We start from the raw sequence: 18,807 nt of genomic DNA, 5'->3' as shown, positions 1-18,807 counted from the left end.
AAACATTTGAAAAAAATGTCCAGGTAAATATAAAAATATGTGTGCACATTTTTAAAAACTGTTCATGACATATCAATTGTACCACTTTGAAAATTATTCATAACATTTGAAGAAACATTTCACACATTCAAAAAAATCATGAAAAGTTTATTGCAAATTTGAAACGAGAAATCTAACTGCCACACCACATCTTTTTCGCATAAGTATCGAACGACTCGAAATCCATCTGATCATCATCTCATGCTCACAATCGAGCGACAAACTGTTGATGCGGATGCGGGATTTGTTTCCTTCCGCGTGACGGGCACGCGGTTTTGTTTCCATCTGCACGACGTGTGACTTTACCGCGGGGGGTAGTGTTGCGCGTGCAATATTTCAGGTGTTGAGCGGTATTTTTTAGGAAATAGTCACGCGTCCCCTTGCGTGGAAAAAAATGGTCTGCGCGGGATTTGATCCATGGCGAACAGGCCAAAGTTGGCAACAATAAGCCTAAATAAGCACAAAGTCAAGAAATCACAATTCACCTTTGTTGAGTTATTAGTGGCTATCATGCAAAGAAATCAAAATCACCCCCTAGGCGCAATATTGAAGGCCGGTATTGGCAAAGGAAGAATTTTAATGCATCATTTCATATTCTTATTTTGGGCCGCGCCAATGTCAATGTTGTGATACCTCTCCCTATGCTCATATGAATTATCTATCATGGGACAAGTATGATTCGAGAACACATTATCCATCTTATTTTCAACCATCTCATGAAAGATCATGTAACTCCAAGAATATCAACATTTGATGAAAAATCACGTGTCAAATACCGTTTCACTAAAAAAGGATCAGTCCGGAGCACACGAAAAAAGAGGTGGTCAACCAATTATATTGCGTAAAAAAAGATGGTCGTAAGCGTGTCACTTCAGATTCGATTTCAAATAGTAAAGAGCCAATTAAGGTATTGACATGAGCTACTAAAAGCAATAAGATGAGTCAGTCAAGTGCTAAATATGAAGAGAATAAGTTGAGAGAGTATAAGGTCAAAAAAGAATCATCATTGCTTCAAAGTTGAAACAAAACCATACGGTAACCACCCACTCGGTTTATCAATTTGGCGAAAGAAGAAACTGCAAAATCTTAGTGCACAAGAGTTGAAAAAAAGAACATGGCATTGGTTCCCAAAGAAAGTACTCAAAACAAGAATGAGGTGCGCGCGTGTTGACGGAGTCGCTTACGGGCGTGCGGGGTTTCAGGTCCTGAAAAGACCTCACCGACCTGTCTTGCGTATCATGTTTCCGACGAGGATCCTCTAGCAACGTGTCTTGCATACTGCGTTCGACGTCCGGTGTTCACGATGGCGTGTTCATGTGCGCATACTAGGTTTGAGTGCCATAAGCCTCAAATCTTGGGTTCTACTTTTCTCGTTTGTAAGGGCATATTTCTCCCTAAGTGGTTTTGGTGATTGATGACAATGCATTTGCGGACTAATCGTGTGCATTGAGCATTTCAGATATCTCATGTCTAGGCACAAGACGATTCGGTGCCCCTCGGAGCCTATCGAAGACAGTGTTTCTCTATGTTTCTTTTTGGTGGATTTGAGTCGTAGGAAAGCCGTACTATTAAGAGGGGGTCCGCTTTGAAAAGGTTAGGGTGGAATCATCACGTACACATCTGTTACTTTGCACCACCTTTCCTTGCTTCTTTGGAGCACCAGTTATTCCCCTTGTCGTTGCGGAGATGAAGCCCTCCTAGTGCTACTGGTCTGCGGCATGCGGTAGTACTGCTAAAGGGAGCAGTAGTACCGCAGCTGGCCACTGTAGTACCGCCCAATGCAGCGGTAGTACCACTCCTAGCATGCAGTGGTACCGTGGCCTCTGGCCCAACACGGTGGCGTGAGCGGATGTAGGGGCGGAAGTAATTTTTTACTTCCGCACCCTACGCGGTAGTACCGCTCCCTATGAGTTGTAGTACCGTGCCGAATTTTTGCATTGACCAAAACTCAGCGGAAGTAGCCACGGATGTATTTTTATTAGTCCGTGCCTTCCCAGCCCAGGATGAGCCTTGCTTTGCGGTAGTACCACAAGGGCACGCGGTAGTACCGCTCCGGCGGTTTTATCGCTCGTTGCCTTGTGCAACAGGGCCTCACCTGGCTCCTACCACGCGAGAGGTAGTACCACACCTCCCAGTGGTAGTACCGCAAGCTTGTGCGGTAGTACCGCTTGTATGTGCGGTAGTACCGCATGTCGCGGGCTAAGTAGGTGGGTAATGGTTGGATTTATCCTCTCACTATATAAGGGGGTCTTCTTTCCCAAGTTGACCACCTCTTCCTTTCCCAAACTCCATTGTTGCTCAAAGCTCCATTTTTGCCCGATCTCTCTCCCTAGCCAATCAAACTTGTTGATTTTCTAGGGATTGGTTGAGAAGGCCCCGATCTACACTTCCACCAAGAGAAATTTGATTCCCCCCACTAATCCCTTGCGGATCTTGTTACTCTTGGGTGTTTGAGCACCCTAGACGGTTGAGGTCACCGCGAAGCCATATTCCATTGTGGTGAAGCTTCGTGGTGTCGTTGGGAGCCTCCAATTAAGTTGTGGAGATTGCCCCAACCTTGTTTGTAAAGGTTCGGTCACCGCCTCCAAGGGCACCAATAGTGGAATCATGGCATCTCGCATTGTGTGAGGGCGTGAGGAGAATACGGTGGCCCTAGTGGCTTCTTGGGGAGCATTGTGCCTCCACACCTCTCCAACGGAGACGTACTTCCTCTCAAAGGGAAGGAACTTCGGTAACACATCCTCGTCTCCACCGACTCCACTCTTGGTCATTTGTTACCTTTACTTGTGCTAGCTTATTTTGTGTTGTATCCCTTGCTTGCTTGTGTGCTTGTTGTTGTTGCATCATATAGGTTGCTCACCTAGTTGCATATCTAGACAACCTACTTTGATGCAAAGTTTAAATTGGTAAAGAAAAGCTAAAAATTTCTAGTTGCCTATTCACCCCCCTCTAGTCAACTATATCGATCCCTTCAATTGGTATCAGAGCCTCGTCTCTTTATTAAGGACTTTGTCGTCCGAAGAGTATGGTTGACACCGTAGACGGTGGGGAGGAGCGCCCCGGTGTGATTCCGTCCTCGTCTACGGCCGATGGGGGATCCTCGATCTCTTGTGAGGAGTTCAATGCGGCCTTGGACACATTGAAAACCTCCATGACGACCGAGGTCGAAGGCATGTTCAATAAGTTTTTAGAAGGCCTTAAATTATGTACCGCACCAATGAAAGTGGGTGATCCCGCTAACAAGGTGACGGATGCTAACTCCGACAAGGGGGAAGCTACTAGTGACAAAGTTCCTTTATCTAGTGGTAGAAGTGGAAATGGCATCTTTGCCCATGTTGAGCATCCACTCACTTATGGAGGACCGGTTGCTTCCACTCATTTGAATCATGTTGGTCCTCCTCCTAAGTTTGTGAAGAATGAGGATTTTGCCTCTTGGGTCTATCGCTTTAAACATGATTTAAATCATAGTAATACTAATATTTGGAGAATCATTGAGCAAGGTTTCTACCCGCATGACCCAAGCAACTTCACTCCTAGAGAAGCCGCAGATAGTCAATTCAACGAGTCCGCTCTCTTCATCATTCAAGATGCAATTCCATCCGAAGATATTGCGCATCTCCGGCCCTTCACCGTGGCCAAGGAAGCATGGCAACATGTTGTTTCCATTTACAAGGGAAGTGCAAGCATTCAACGCTCCAACTATGAAGTGGTGCAAGATGAAGCCGATGAGTTTGCAATGAATGAAGATGAAGAACCTCGTGAGCTTTACCGGAGATTAACCACTCTCGCGGTCTCACTCCGAGATCATGGGAGCAAGGATACGGATGACAATTGGATCAAGCGCAAGTTTCTTAAGGCCATGATGCCTCACCATAAAGCTATGTCCTCCGTTATTCGTCAAAGGCCGGACTTCCACACCTTGTCCTCAAGTGAAGTGTTGGATGAGTTTGTGGCAGTGAAGATTTTGGATAAGACCGCCGACAATGTGGTGTTGCGTTCTCAACGAGCAAAGAAGCCCAACCTTGCCTTGAAGGCCAAGGCTAGCGTGGAAGAAGAGGATGAAGAGGAGAGTAACCCCGAAGATACAAAATATGCTTATCATGAGCACATGGCTCTCGCGTCAAGGCAATTTTGGAGCAAGAAGAACTCAAGGCCCAACTTCAACAAGAACAACTCAAGTGGCGTGCTACCTCTTGAGCACTGCGTTGGTTTTCCCTTGAAGAGGAAAGGGTGATGCAGTAAAGTAGCGTAAGTATTTCCCTCAGTTTTTGAGAACCAAGGTATCAATCCAGCAGGAGGCCACGCTCAAGTTCCTTTCACCTACACAAACAAATAAGAACCTCGCAACCAACGCGATAAAGGGGTTGTCAATCCCTTCACGGTCACTTACGAGAGTGAGATCTGATAGAGATGATAAGATAATATTTTTGGTATTTTTATGATAAAGACTGAAAGTAAAGAAAGCAAAATAAACGGCGCCAGAAATAGCTCGTTGACGGGAGATTAATATGATGGAAAATAGACCTGGGGGCCATAGGTTTCACTAGTGGCTTCTCTCAAGATAGCATAAGTATTACGGTGGTGAACAAATTACTGTCGAGCAATTGATAGAATTGAGCATAGTTATGAGAATATCTAGGTATGATCATGTATATAGGCATCAGGTCCGTGACAAGTAGACCGAAACGATTTTGCATCTACTACTATTACTCCACACATCGACCGCTATCCAGCATGCATCTAGAGTATTAAGTTCATAAGAACAGAGTAATGCTTTAAGCAAGATGACATGATGTAGAGGGATAAAATCATGCAATATGATATAAACCCCATCTTTTTATCCTCGATGGCAACAATACAATACGTGCCTTGCTGCCCCTGCTGTCACTAGGAAAGGACACCGCAAGATTGAACCCAAAGCTAAGCACTTCTCCCATTGCAAGAAAGATCAATCTAGTAGGCCAAACCAAACTGATAATTCGAAGAGACTTGCAAAGATAACCAATTCTACATAAAAGAATTCAAAGAAGATTCAAATATTGTTCATAGATAATCTTGATCATAAACCCACAATTCATCGGATCTTGACAAACACACCGCAAAAGAAGATTACATCGAATAGATCTCCAAGAGAATCGAGGAGAACTTTGTATTGAGATCCAAAGAGAGAGAAGAAGCCATCTAGCTAATAACTATGGACCCGAAGGTCTGAGGTAAACTACTCACATCATCGGAGAGGCTATGGTGTTGATGTAGAAGCCCTCCGTGATCAATGCCCCCTCCGGGAGGACGCCAAAAAAGGCCCCAAGATGGGATCTCACGGGTACAGAAGGTTGCGGCGGTGGAATTAGGTTTTCGTGGGCGCTTCTGATGGTTTGGGGGTACGTAGGTATATATAGGAGGAAGAAGTAGGTCGGTGCAGCCACGAGGGGCCCACGAGGGTGGAGGGCGTGCCTGGGGGGGGGGGGTAGGCGCGCCCCTACCTCGTGGCCTCCTCGTCTGTTGCTTGACGTCCACTCCAAGTCCTCTGGATCACGTTTGTTCCAAAAATCACGTTCCCGAAGGTTTCATTCCGTTTGGACTCCATTTGATATTCTTTTTCTGCGAAACATTGAAATAGGCAAAAAACTGCAATTTGGGCTGGGCCTCCAGTTAATAGGTTAGTCCCAAAAATAATATAAAAGTGTATAAATAAGCCCATTAAACATCCAAAACAGAATATATAATAGCATGGAACAATCAGAAATTATAGATACGTTGGAGACGTATCATGTCGCCAAGGGCAAGCAACGTGTGAGGACATGCTACAATTGTGGCAATGTGAGCCACTTTGTTGCGGAGTGCCCTTATGAGAAGAGGGAAGACAATGGTGGCAAGCTCATCCGAAAAGACAAGGCCAAGTCCTTCCCCAACAAGAACAACTTCACCAAGAAGACTCCTCCCAAGGGGTTGCTGGCACAAGAAGAGTATAATGAGGATGATGATGATGATGAAGACGGTGAGACGGTTGCCATGGCCTCCGTTGCCATTGCAACAACTCCTCGGGTGTCCCTCTTCGACTCACCCAACGAGAACATCTCCGCCAAGTGCCTCATGGCCAAAGCCACCAACAAGGTAACCCCCAACATCAAAACCACCATCACTACTAATCCCTCTTTGACAGATTGCATTGATGAAAGTGAGGGGTCCAATGAGGAAGAAAATGAATTTGAGTCTTTTATGAGTAAGCTCAAGGGTAAATCCAAGAAGCACTTTGTTGCTCTCTTGGAACAACTTGGTGAAGCCAATGACATGATTTAGGCTCACGAAGACACCATCTCCAAGATGGAGGGGCATAGTCGTGACTATGCCGATGAGATATCGGATCTCTCCAATGCTCTTGAGGAAGAGCGTGGTCATCGTTTGGATCTTGAGGAGTCACACAACGATGATCATGCTAAATTAAAGAAAGATCTTGATCATGCTCTTGTTGTATCTCGTGTGCTCAATTCCGAGAAGGCCAAACTTGGGGTTGATCTTGTTAGACTCAAGGATGATTTTGATATACTTGACAAGGTTCACAAGGCCTTGAAGGGTGCTCATGCTAGCCTCAAAGAGTCTCATGATCAACTCCAAGTGAAGCTAACCAAGGAAAAAGCCACTTTTCCTCATATGGTTTTAATTGATAATGCAAATGCTACTAACCCGTGTTGTGAGCATGTGCATCTTGTGGAGGAGAATGCAAAGTCGAAGGAGCAACTTGAGAAAGGCCTTGTGTCTTGCATACAAGGTGAGAAGAACCTCAATGACCTTTTGAGCAATCAAAAGGAGGTTGTGGGCAAGGAGGGAATTGGGTTCACACCCAAGTCCAAGAACAAGAAGAATGACAAGGCCAAACGACCTCCTCCTCTCAAGAAAACTTTTGTGAAGGAGGGAGAGGGTACTTCTAAGGAGAAGATGAACAATGAGAAGGGAGGTGGTGTCAAGAAGGGCAATGCTAAATTTGTTATGTCGTGCTAGTGATGGGCATGTTTATGCTAAAATTGTTGGTTCTCCTTATGAGTACATTGAATGGTCTATTTGGGTTCCTAAGACCCTTGTTACTAACATCAAAGGACCCATTACAAAATGGGTACCTAAAACCAAGCATTGATCTCTTGTAGGTGTTTGCTTCCGGTGGAGGATCATGGTTGCTCGATAGTGGAGCCACAAATCATATGACCGGAAGCAAGGACTTGGTGGTGGACGTGCACAAGATTTCATCTATGCCCACCAATGTCGAGTGGGGTGATGCCTCGTCTTCTAAGGTATTGGGTCTTGGGAAGGTTGTCATTTCTCATGATCCCACGATCGAGAAAGTCATGCTTGTTGAGTCCCTTGCATACAATTTACTTTCCGTTCATTAACTTGCACTCATGGGCTTTGCCACTTTCTTTGATATTGATACCGTGGCCCTCTTGTGGAGCAAGACTCTTAAAGTAGCCTTTGTTGGGCATGTCGAGAACGGTCTTGATACATCTCCGTCGTATCTATAATTTTTTATTGTTTCATGCCAATATTATACAAGTTTTACATACTTTGGGCAACTTTTTATATGATTTATTGGACTAACCTATTGATCCAGTGCCAAGTGCTAGTTCCTGTTTTCTGCATGTTTTTTGTATCGCATAGTATCCATATCAAACGAAGTCCAACTGCAAAAAAAATTCACGAAGAATTATTTTGGAATATATGTGATTTTTGGGGGTTGGAATTACTGCGAACGGAGGCCCGTGGTGGGCACAACCCACCAGGGCGCGCCAGAGGAGCCAGGCGTGCCGTGGTGGGTTGTGCTCACCTTGTACGTTGTTGGACCTCTACCTCAGGCGCAAGGAAGCTTATATCCAGAAAAAAATCGTGTTAAAATCTCAGCGCAATCAGAGTTACGGATCTCCGGGAATATAAGAAACGATTTTCGGCCAGATCTGGGAACGCGAAACAGAAGAGAACAGAGAGGAAGATCCAATCTCGGAGGGGCTCCCGCCCCTCCGCCGCCATGGAGACCAAGGACCAAAGGGGGAACTGATGTCTACTACGCAACCTTCTTCATGTAGACGTTGTTGGGCCTCCAAGTGCAGAGGTTTGTAGGACAGTAGCAAATTTCCCTCAAGTGGATGACCTAAGGTTTATCAATCCGTGGGAGGTGTAGGATGAAGATGGTCTCTCTCAAACAACCCTGCAACCAAATAACAAAGAGTCTCTTGTGTCCCCAACACACCCAATACAATGGTAAATTGTATAGGTGCACTAGTTCGGCGAAGAGATGGTGATACAAGTGCAATAGGGATGGTAGATATTTGTAATCCGGAAATATAAAAACAGCAAGGTAACTAATGATAAAAGTGAGCACAAACGGTATTGCAATGCTAGGAAACAAGGCCTAGGGTACATACTTTCACTAGTGCAAGTTCTCTCAACAATAATAACATAATCGGATCATATAACTATCCCTCAACACGCAACAAAGAGTCACTCCAAAGTCACTAATAGCGGAGAACAAACGAAGAGATTATGGTAGGGTACGAAACCACCTCAAAGTTATCCTTTCTGATCGATCTATTCAGGAGTCCGTAGTAAAATAACATGAAGCTATTCTTTCCGTTCAATCTATCCTAGAGTTCGTAATAGAATAACACCTTAAGACACAAATCAACCAAAACCCTAATGTCACCTAGATACTCCAATGTCACCTCAAGTATCCGTGGGTATGATTATACGATATGCATCACACAATCTCAGATTCATCTATTCAAAACAACACATAGAACCTCAAAGAGTGCCCCAAAGTTTCTACCGGAGAATCAAGACGAAAACGTGTGCCAACCCCTATGCATAGGTTCATGGGCGGAACCCGCAAGTTGATCACCAAAACATACATCAAGTGAATCACGTGATATCCCATTGTCACCACAGATACACACGACAAGACATACATCAAGTGTTCTCAAATCATTAAAGACTCAATCCGATAAGATAACTTCAAAGGGAAAACTCAATCCATTGCAAGAGAGTAGAGGGGGAGAAGCAACATAAGATCCAACTATAATAGCAAAGCTCGCGATACATCAAGATCGAATCACCTCAAGAACACGAGAGAGAGAGATCAAACACATAGCTACTGGTACATACCCTCAGCCCCGAGGGTGAACTACTCCCTCCTTGTCATGGAGAGCGCCGAGATGATGAAGATGGCCACAGGTGAGGGATCCCCCCTCCGGCAGGGTGCCGTAACAGGGTCCTGATTGGTTTTCGGTGGCTACAGAGGCTTGCGGCGGCGGAACTCCCGATCTATTCTGCTCCCCGATGGTTTTAGGGTATATTGGTATATATAGGAGGAAGAAATACGTCAGGGGAGCCACGAGGGGCCCACGAGGGTGGAGGGCGCGCCCCCCTGCCTCGTGCCCTCCTCGTTGATTCCCCGACGTGCACTCCAAGTCTCCTGGATTGCTTCCGTTCCAAAAATAACTCTCCCGAAGGTTTCATTCCGTTTGGACTCCATTTGATATTCCTTTTCTGTGAAACACTGAAACAACGGAAAAACAGAAACTGGCACTGGGCTCTGGGTTAATAGGTTAGTCCCAAAGATAATATAAAAGTGTTTAATAAAGCCCATAAACATCCAAAACAGATAATATAATAGCATGGAACAATAAAAAATTATAGATACGTTGGAGACGTATCAGGAACCCTCCTCCCATCTAGGGGGGAGTCCAAGGAAGAAGAAGAAGGAGTGGGCTCTCTCCCCCTCACTTCCGGTGGCGTCGGAGTGCCACCGGGGCAATGATCGGGACGATGATCTAAATCAACAATCTTGCTATCGTCAACACCAACTCTCTCCCCCTCTATGCAACGGTGTAACACCTCTTCCCCCCGCTGTAATCTCTACTTAAACATGGCGCTCAACTTCATATATTATTTCCCAATGATCTATGGTCATCCTATGATGTTTGAGTAGATCCGTTTTATCCTGTGGGTTAATCGTGATCTTTGTTGGTATGATTGTATATTTTATTTATGGTGCCGTCCTATGGTGCCCTCCATTCTCGCACAAACGTGAGGGGCCCTCACTGTAGGGTGTTGCAATATGTTCATGGTTCGCTTATGGTGGGTTGCGAGAGTGACAGAAACTTAAACCCGAGTAGTTGGGGTATGACGTATGGGAATAAAGAGGACTTGATACTTAATGCTATGGTTGGGTTTCACGACCTTAATGATCTCTAGTAGTTGCGGATGCTTGCTAGAGTTCCAATCATAAGTGCATATGATCCAAGCAGAGAAAGTATGTTAGCTCATGCCTCTCCCTCATATAAAATTACAAGAATGATTACCGGTACTTGTTATCGATTGCCTAGGGACAAATAACTTTCTTGTTGACAAAAGCTCTCTACTAAAACTAACTTAGTTGTGTCTTTATCTAAACAGCCCCTAGATTTTATTTACGTTCTCTTTATTATCTTGCAAACCTATCCTATCACACCTACAAAGTACTTCTAGTTTCATACTTGTTCTAGGTAAAGCGAACGTCAAGCGTGCGTAGAGTTGTATCGGTGGTCGATATAACTTGAGGGAATATTTGTTCTACCTTTAGCTCCTCGTTGGGTTTGACACTCTTACTTATCAAAAGATGCTACAATTGATCCCCTATACTTGTGGGTTATCATGACCTTTTTCTGGCGCCGTTGCCGGGGAGCAATAGCGTGGGGTGAATATTCTCGTGTGTGCTTGTTTGCTTTATCCTAAGTAGTTTTTATTTCCTGTTCTAAGTTGTTCTCTATCTTTAGTTATGGATATGGAACACGAAACACCAAAAAATTAGTGGTACTTGCTACTCATGGAGATGGGGAACCTCCTAAATCTCTCGATGCTCGTTATGTAAAAATATTGTGCACTACTTTGATAATCCTGAGAAAACCCCATTCAACTTGATAATGGGAGTAATGTTGGATCAACATGAATACTTTAGGGATTATCTCTTGACTCAAAAGGGAAAACTTTTATGGGATCAAATTGAAATGTTGCAATGGTATGCTTGGAATCTATGCTTGAGATATGATTATACTTGTTGCTCTAAGATTGAAGTTCCACACCTTTCCTATTCATGCGAATTTAATGATAATGAAACCTTAGCTTCTTATGCTAGTGGTATATATGATTACTATGATGTGGAACAAATAGAAGAATTTGTTGCTTTTAAGGGTGCATATGAAATTGAATCTTTGTTTGAAAAGTTTAAGGATTTTGATGATTCAGTTTATAGACCTGAAAATCTTGCTATCCTTAAATATCGCTATGATAATTATAAATACAATTATGATATTGATGTATTTATTGAGAATAACTCCGCTGTCCAAGAAAATATTAATATTTTGCAGGAGTCTATGGAAGAAGAAATTCATGAAACTGCGAGCTCATTGGATGAAAAAGATGATGAGGAGAGCGAAGAACAAAAGGAGGAAGAGCGGATTAGCTACCCGTGCCTACCTTCTAATGAGAGTAACTCTTAAACTCATACATTGTTTAATGTCCCTTCATGCTTACTGAATGATGAATGCTATGATAACTGTTATGATCCCGTTGATTCATTTGAAATACCCCCTTTTGATGATGCTTGCTATGCTTGTGGCCACGATGCCAATAGGAATGATGCTTATGGAGATGAACTTGCTATCGTTCCTTATGTTAAGAATGAAATTGTTGCTATTGCACCCACACATGTAGTCCTATTATCGTTTTGAATTCTCCAAACTACACTATATCGGAGAAAATTGCACTCATTAAGGATTACATTGATGGGTTGCCTTTTATCGTTGCACATGATGATTTTGATGAGTATAATATGCATATGATTGCTGCTCCTACTTTCAATTATTATGAGAGAGGAACTACATCTCTACCTCTTTATGTTTCCAACACGATAGAATTGCAAGAAACTGGTTATGCTATGTATTGGCCTTTACTTGATGTGCATGAATTGTTCTTTTATGACATGCCGATGCATGGGAAGAGAGTTAGAATTCGTCATTGCTTTATATATGTTGCTTTGTGCTCACTACTAAATGCCAAATCATTGTTAATTAAAATTGGCTTTGGTATACCTTGGGGTCCGGGTGGATTCATTACTTGAGCACTTTATGCCTAACTTAATGGCTTTAAAGAAAGCGCTGCCAGGGAGACAACCCAGAAATTTTAGAGAGTCATTTATTTCTGTTGAGTGCTTTTATAAAGTTTAAAAACAAAAAAATATATAGGGGAACTTAAAACTTTTCACAAAAGAGAAGCGATTGGAAGTTATGCATTGGAGAAGTGAGGGTCAACCTTGAACACTTGTGTTCATGCTCATGGAAACAATGTAGAATTTTTCATGAATATTCTCACAAAAATAATTATCCCCTTGTAAAGTTCCATTGTATTGTAAAAATAATGTGCCAAGATTTGCCTTTAGGATGATTAGATTGCTTGTTGGTATGTGCGGTGCAGAAACAGAAACTTTGGCTGTAGTGCTCGATTTTACATTTTTTACTGGAACAACAAAAGGTTCTGAAACTTTGTGAACTGTCTTGCTATACAAAATTTTTATTTTTCCTAATTTTGTCAGAATTTGTTGAGTTACAGAAGTATGGTGGATGTTCAAATCTTTACAGACTGTCCTATTTTCACATATTGCTGTTATAGCTTCATTATTTGCGTATGTTTGAATTCTTGTTAAAGCCTCCTTGACTTGGGGCCATAGAATTGTGATAGCATACAGTGGGAAATGTTTGTTTATAATTATACAATAATGTTACATCAGTACATGATGGGATTTCATTGCCATATTCACTAACCCCGTCACTAAAAGTTCGGTTAAGTTTTGTGTGGATGAAGTGTTCGAAGATCGAGGAGGTCTTGATGTGAGGAGAAGGAGGAGAGGCAAGAGCTCAAGCTTGGGGATGACCAAGGAAACCCAAGTAAATATCCAAGGAGACTCAAGCGTCTAAGCTTGGGGATGCCCCGGAAGGCATCCCATCTTTCTTCAACAAGTATCGGTATGTTTTCGGATTCGTTTCGTTCATGCGATATGTGCAAATCTTGGAGCGTCTTTTGCATTTAGTTTTCACTTTTATTTTATGCACCATGCTGGTATGAGGTAGTCCATGGTTGATTTATAGAATGCTCATTGCACTTGCTCTTTTGATTTTGGCCTTTATAGAATGCTTCATGTGCTTCACTTATATCATTTGAAGTTTGGATTGCCTGTTTCTCTTCACATAGAAAAACCGTTGTTTGAAGAATGCTCTTTTGCTTCACTTATATTTATTAGAGCATGGTCTTTTTTAGAAATAATTAAACTCTCATGCTTCACTTATATCTATTTAGAGAGTCAAAAGGAATTGGTCAATTGCATGGTTAGTCATAAAATCCTACATAAAACTTATGGATCATTGAATATGATATGTTTGATTCCTTGCAATAGTTTTGCGATATAGAGATGGAATATGTGGGAGATACTAGTAAGCGGTTGTGGTTAGTAGGAATATTGGTGATAAGGTTTGTGATTCCTGAAGCATGCATGTATATACTCTCGTTATGCTATGAAGTTGGAGCATGATTTATTATTGATTGTCTTCCTTATGAGTGGCGGTCGGAGACGAGCGATGGTCTTTTCCTACCAATCTATCCCCCTAGGGGCATGCGTAGTAGTACTTTGCTTCGAGGGCTAATAAACTTTCGCAATAAGTATATGAGTTCTTTATGACTCATGTGAGTCCATGGATTATATGCACTCTTACCTTTCCGCAATTTGCTAGCCTCTACGGTACCGTGCATTGCCCTTTCTCACATCGACCGCTATCCAACATGCATCTAGTGTATTAAGTTCACGGAAAAAACAGAGTACTGCAATAAGAACGATGACATGATGTAGACAAGATCTATCTCTACTCCTAATGTCTCAGTTGGTAGTCTCCGTTCCGGGTTTATTTTCGTCCCACCATTTTCGTCCGGTTTTTTTCGTAGGTTTTTTTTCGTCGTATTTTTTCGTCTGGTTTTCTTTCCTATCTCAGGCCGCACCTAAGAAAACAGTCAACGAGGCTCGTCAGATCTCGATCTGCTTCATCTCTCAAACGACGCCCCAGCCCCGAGAGGAGCCGCCGCCTCCAGGTCACCGCTGCCCTCGCACTCGCATCCATACCTTCGCCGCCGCCCTCGCGCTTGCGGATCCCTGGAATGCCGCCGATCCGAGATGAGCCGCCGCCGCCGAGGAACGAGACAAGCCGCCGCCTTCATTGCGGACCTGGGCTAGGGTTCCATACGCCGCCGCCGGTGTCTCGCCCCCTCACCACTCCTTCGCGGGCGCCACCCAACCACCGCCGCCCTCTCCACGCACCCGCACACACTCACCCAACTCTCTCTCCGCCGCTGCCATCTAGATCTCGGCCGGTTGATTCCGACGGCGCGCATCACACTCCTCCTGTGCTCGCCTCGCGCCGCTGCGTCCACCCATCTGGCTGGATTCGCCGCTCCCCGGTGGCAAGGGCTTCAGTCGCCTCCAACTCCGGCGACTCCGGCGGTTCATCTCCGACGCCTACCCAGCCCCCGCGTGCAGCTCTGTCTCTTGGATGAATTTGTCCTGCTCGAGGACGACCAGTTCTTCCTCAACCTCCAAGGACGCCCGCCATCGTCGAGCCTCCCTCCGTGGGATGCCATGGAGATGAAACTCCCCTCGACCAGGGTAGGTACCAATCCCTCCTCCCCTACCCTTGTCTTCTTCTTCATCTCCAACATCTAATGTCTGCTTGTATTGTGTCAAGGAATTCAAGGGCATGTGGGAGAGAGAGGAGGTCCATGGAGAAGATGCTCTGCTCCAACCCTCCCTGCCTCCTACTAGAAGATGTCTTTTTTGTGTGTGCTTGTATTGCAGCAGCCATGTGCGTATCAAAAAAAGGGTCCAGTTTGCAGCAGTCACATGATGTGGACATGTTTTTTCATCACAATTGGATTTTTGGATTTACTAGGCTAATTGGTTGTTGTTGTTGTTGTTGTTGTTGTTGTTGTTGTTGTTGTTGTTGTTGTTGTTGTTGTTTTAGCAGCAGCAGCAGCAGGCCGAGTGACGGTGGTGGCTGTGTGCAGGCCATGGAGGCGATGATGAGCATGAGGGGAAGGCTGCTGCTTCAACCCCGTTAAGGTCTGCTGCTTTGAATTGTCCCAGATCGGTTGATTTCTTCTTGCTTTCCCGTTAAGGATTTCTCCTTGATGTTTATATTATTGGATTGCCTGTATATTTTGTAACCCGTGGAGTTAGTATGACCTGCCTGGCAACCTGTATTTTACTGGAGAAAATGTTGAACAGTAGGCTTGTTATTTTGAATGCTTGTGGCAAAGGGATGGGCTTGCACCTTTTATGTTCTAGACTAGGCATGCTAATGAAAACATTCCCGTACATGTAGGTCATGTGCATATAAACTCCAGTCCGCCTCGTTCGTAATGCTTTGCTTGATTCAGTTATGGATTACCCTTTCCGTTTATAAGTTGATGTACTTTATTGAACTGGTTTCTTAGTAACCAACCATGTTGGATTCTGCTATTGTGTGGAGAAAGTTTGATTGAAATTTAACCACGCATAGAGTTCACCTTTATCGCCCTTTCATTCAGTACATTCTGATCATTGCAATTTGGAATGATAACCAGGTTCCGTAAGAAGCACAATAAAGTCAGTATGAAGGCTATGAGAGGATGGGCAATACAGATATTGACAGGGCTGGAATATCTTTAGAGTCAGGAACCATCCATTATTCATAGGGATTTAAGGTGTGACAACATATTCATAAATGGTCATGATGGACAAGTGAAGATTGACGACTTTGGTCTGGCGACATTTTTGCATCAACGGAAAATGAGAAGTATCAAAGGTGTGTGGAATTGTGTTTTTCTAACAGCTACAGATGTGTGAAATATATACATATATTCTGTTTACTGTAGATCTACTCTTAATGATACAACACACTCACAACGTACTTTGTCTTAGAAATAACATTTTTAGGAAGGCTTGTACTAACAAGAGTTGTGTCATCAAAATGCAGGCACATTAGAGTTTATGGCACCAGAACTCTTCACTGGGAATTACAACGAGTTGGTGGATATATATTCATTTGGGATGTGCATGCTTGAAATGGTGACATGTGAATAACCATACAGTGAATGCGAAGGCAAGCCATGGATATACAAGAAAATTTGTGAAGTAAGTGCTTTGGGGTCCACAAAGTACCCATCCTTTTTGAAAGATTATCTGTCAAACAACAACTGATTTTCTTCCAATGCTTTTTTATATAGGGTATAAAACCAGCTGTGCTTTCCAAGGTTGAAGATGCAGAAGTAAGAGGTTTCATAGAAATCTGTTTGCCTCCGGCAGCTGAAAGACTTTGTGCAAGTGAGCTCTTGAAGAACTGTTTCCTCCAGAAAGACAAGCCTATCCCAGTGCCTCCTATTTCAGTCTCCCTGGTCTCGAGTGTGACTAAAGATGGGCAGCAGTCTGCCAGTTTCATGCTATGGAAGGGTGAATTCTCACTAAAAGGCGACATGCATGTCACCGACCATGTTAATTTATCGCTAAGATTTCCTGATCCCAGTGGTAAGTAGACCACCCAAGAAACCTCTTTTCAACGAACTTGACACTTCATCCTACACTGACACGTCAAATTGTTTCAGGTTGTTTTAAGAATGCCGAGTTCCCGTTCGATGTGGACCAAGATACCAGCCTTTCTGTGGCTCTGGAAATGGTCGACACTTTTGGACGGTGGCGGCGGCGGCGGCAGAGGCTATGGCTCGATAGCGAGACGAGTCTGTTGAGAATAGCCAGCGACGGGTTCTTTTCTTTCGCTTGCTCTGTTTAAAAAAAAGAAGAAGACAAGGGTTCCTTTTTTTATACAGAGAATTTACCACAGTATTGGAAATACTTTGGTTTTGATAATATAGTTTTTAGTGCTAACCAAACAGGTCACTGTAAATAAAACCATGGTAAGTAAAAAAACTGCAGTATTCTAAGAATACTTAAAAAATACTTTGCTATCAAATAGGGCCTCAAAGTAATTAAAACCATGGTAATCCTAAAAACTGTAGTATTTCCAGAATACTTAGAAAATATAGAGCTATCGAACAGGGCCTGAATCATCAATTGGAGGTGGTAGTATGAGATTTAAAAAATCTGACGGTGTAGGAGATATCTAACTCCATGGCAATGTTCGATGGATGTTCTGCGAATTGCTCGCAAGCCATGAAAAATTACAGTTTAACACAACATATATATTGTCTTACACACTCATGATCTGGTGATAGTTTTAATTGCCTTGATCTTTGTTTTGTAGTACAGACAAGAATATCTTCAATGACAGCATCTCGAATCATCAAGTTGTGTGACTTCCCTCTTGAGTGGGTGTTGTATTTTAGCAGGCCTATATTTGAAATAGTTGAGAGCCACTTTTGTTGTTTCTATATGGGTGCACACCAAATTATACCTTCCGAGAAGATTAATGTGCTCATGATTTACCTTGTGAAAACGGGAACTTGTGATCCATCTGCGCGCAATGAGCTGGAGATGGGGGCACAAAAGGACACTAAGCCACCCCAGATTGTTACGGCACAGTGGTGCCACTGTGTGGGCATCAACATGAGGAGTTGATGCAACTGCAACACAGGGCGGCAGCGGCATGGCGACTTCAACACGAGTCCTGGTGAGAATTACGCGGGAGCTAGGATATAGAGCCAGATGTTGTGTATGTGTAAGAATTTCATCTACGCTTATATTATTTTGCAGGGTCCTAATGCATTCACTACTCTAATTTCTCCTGGATGCATCGGAACACACTGCTACCAAGTGTAATACTCTTGAAACGAACACATATAGTTAGTATTCTAGGAAATAAAGGAAACTATGGAATAATGAGGACCCTGATCTTCTATGTAAACTAGATATTGATCCTACATGGAATTTCTATGTAAAAATTACTGACATAGTGGAGAAGCGCACCACTTGATGTCCTGAGCCTTCGCACAACCAGCAAGTGCTTTGGCTGGGCTTGTGTTGGATGGTAGAAAGTTTTGACTCAGGTTGTTGTTTATTCATTTGGCATGACTACTTGTAGGCGGTATTTTATTGTTAGTTTCAACATTATTTCAACTCTGTTGTTTTGGTCTGTGCTTATTATAGTATTCTGGCTAGATAGTGTTCACATTGTAGTACCTAATACTTCACATGTACTCCCTCCGTCCCTTGATTTAGTACAACTTTAGTATAGTTACACATGCTGACATGTGTTGTTAGTCATTCTTTCCTGTGTATGAAGGACGATAGGATTCTTGTAATAGTTAAGAGTACCATTTTCAAAAATTTGGTGAATTACTGTAAAGATGTTGCAATTTTGCTAGATTATAACCTCTCTCCTCCTGAGTAAGTGATGCAATCTTTTCATATTGGTTGAGCCTTAGTACCTCCAATGTTGACAATTGTCATTGGCATCATATATTAGTATCATTAATTGCAAATGGAATTAGTTCAATTATTTTGTTCCAAAATAATCAAAACTGGAAGTCCTTTCAGTGGCACTTTGTGCAATACACTTCTAGGTTGCCATTCTCTAAGCAATGTTTGTCACTTTGATTTTAATTTGTCTAAATATGATTAGCAATATTTGTTCCTTGGGGTTTGCATGCCCTTGAAATCTGGTATTGTTGTAAGATGATGTATGTTCAAGCAATCCAACTCACTATACAAAGTTC

General features: G+C 43.1%; 1 long non-coding RNA gene and 1 pseudogene across 1 annotated transcript; both read left to right on the top strand.

Annotated features, from left to right (window-relative positions):
- Positions 1-14,140: 14,140 nt before the first annotated feature.
- On the top strand, positions 14,141-15,073 carry LOC141021204 (uncharacterized). Its single transcript, XR_012181397.1, has 2 exons — positions 14,141-14,767; positions 14,847-15,073. It is a non-coding gene; the product is annotated as an uncharacterized lncRNA (long non-coding RNA).
- Positions 15,074-15,603: 530 nt separating this feature from the next.
- On the top strand, positions 15,604-18,055 carry LOC109743086 (probable serine/threonine-protein kinase WNK9; annotated as a pseudogene).
- Positions 18,056-18,807: the final 752 nt, after the last annotated feature.

The sequence above is a fragment of the Aegilops tauschii genome, chromosome 4 (assembly GCF_002575655.3).
Source record: "Aegilops tauschii subsp. strangulata cultivar AL8/78 chromosome 4, Aet v6.0, whole genome shotgun sequence".
Lineage (NCBI taxonomy): Eukaryota > Viridiplantae > Streptophyta > Magnoliopsida > Poales > Poaceae > Aegilops > Aegilops tauschii.
Note: the sequence above shows the minus strand (reverse complement) of the source record. Positions and strands in the feature narration are given on the sequence as shown.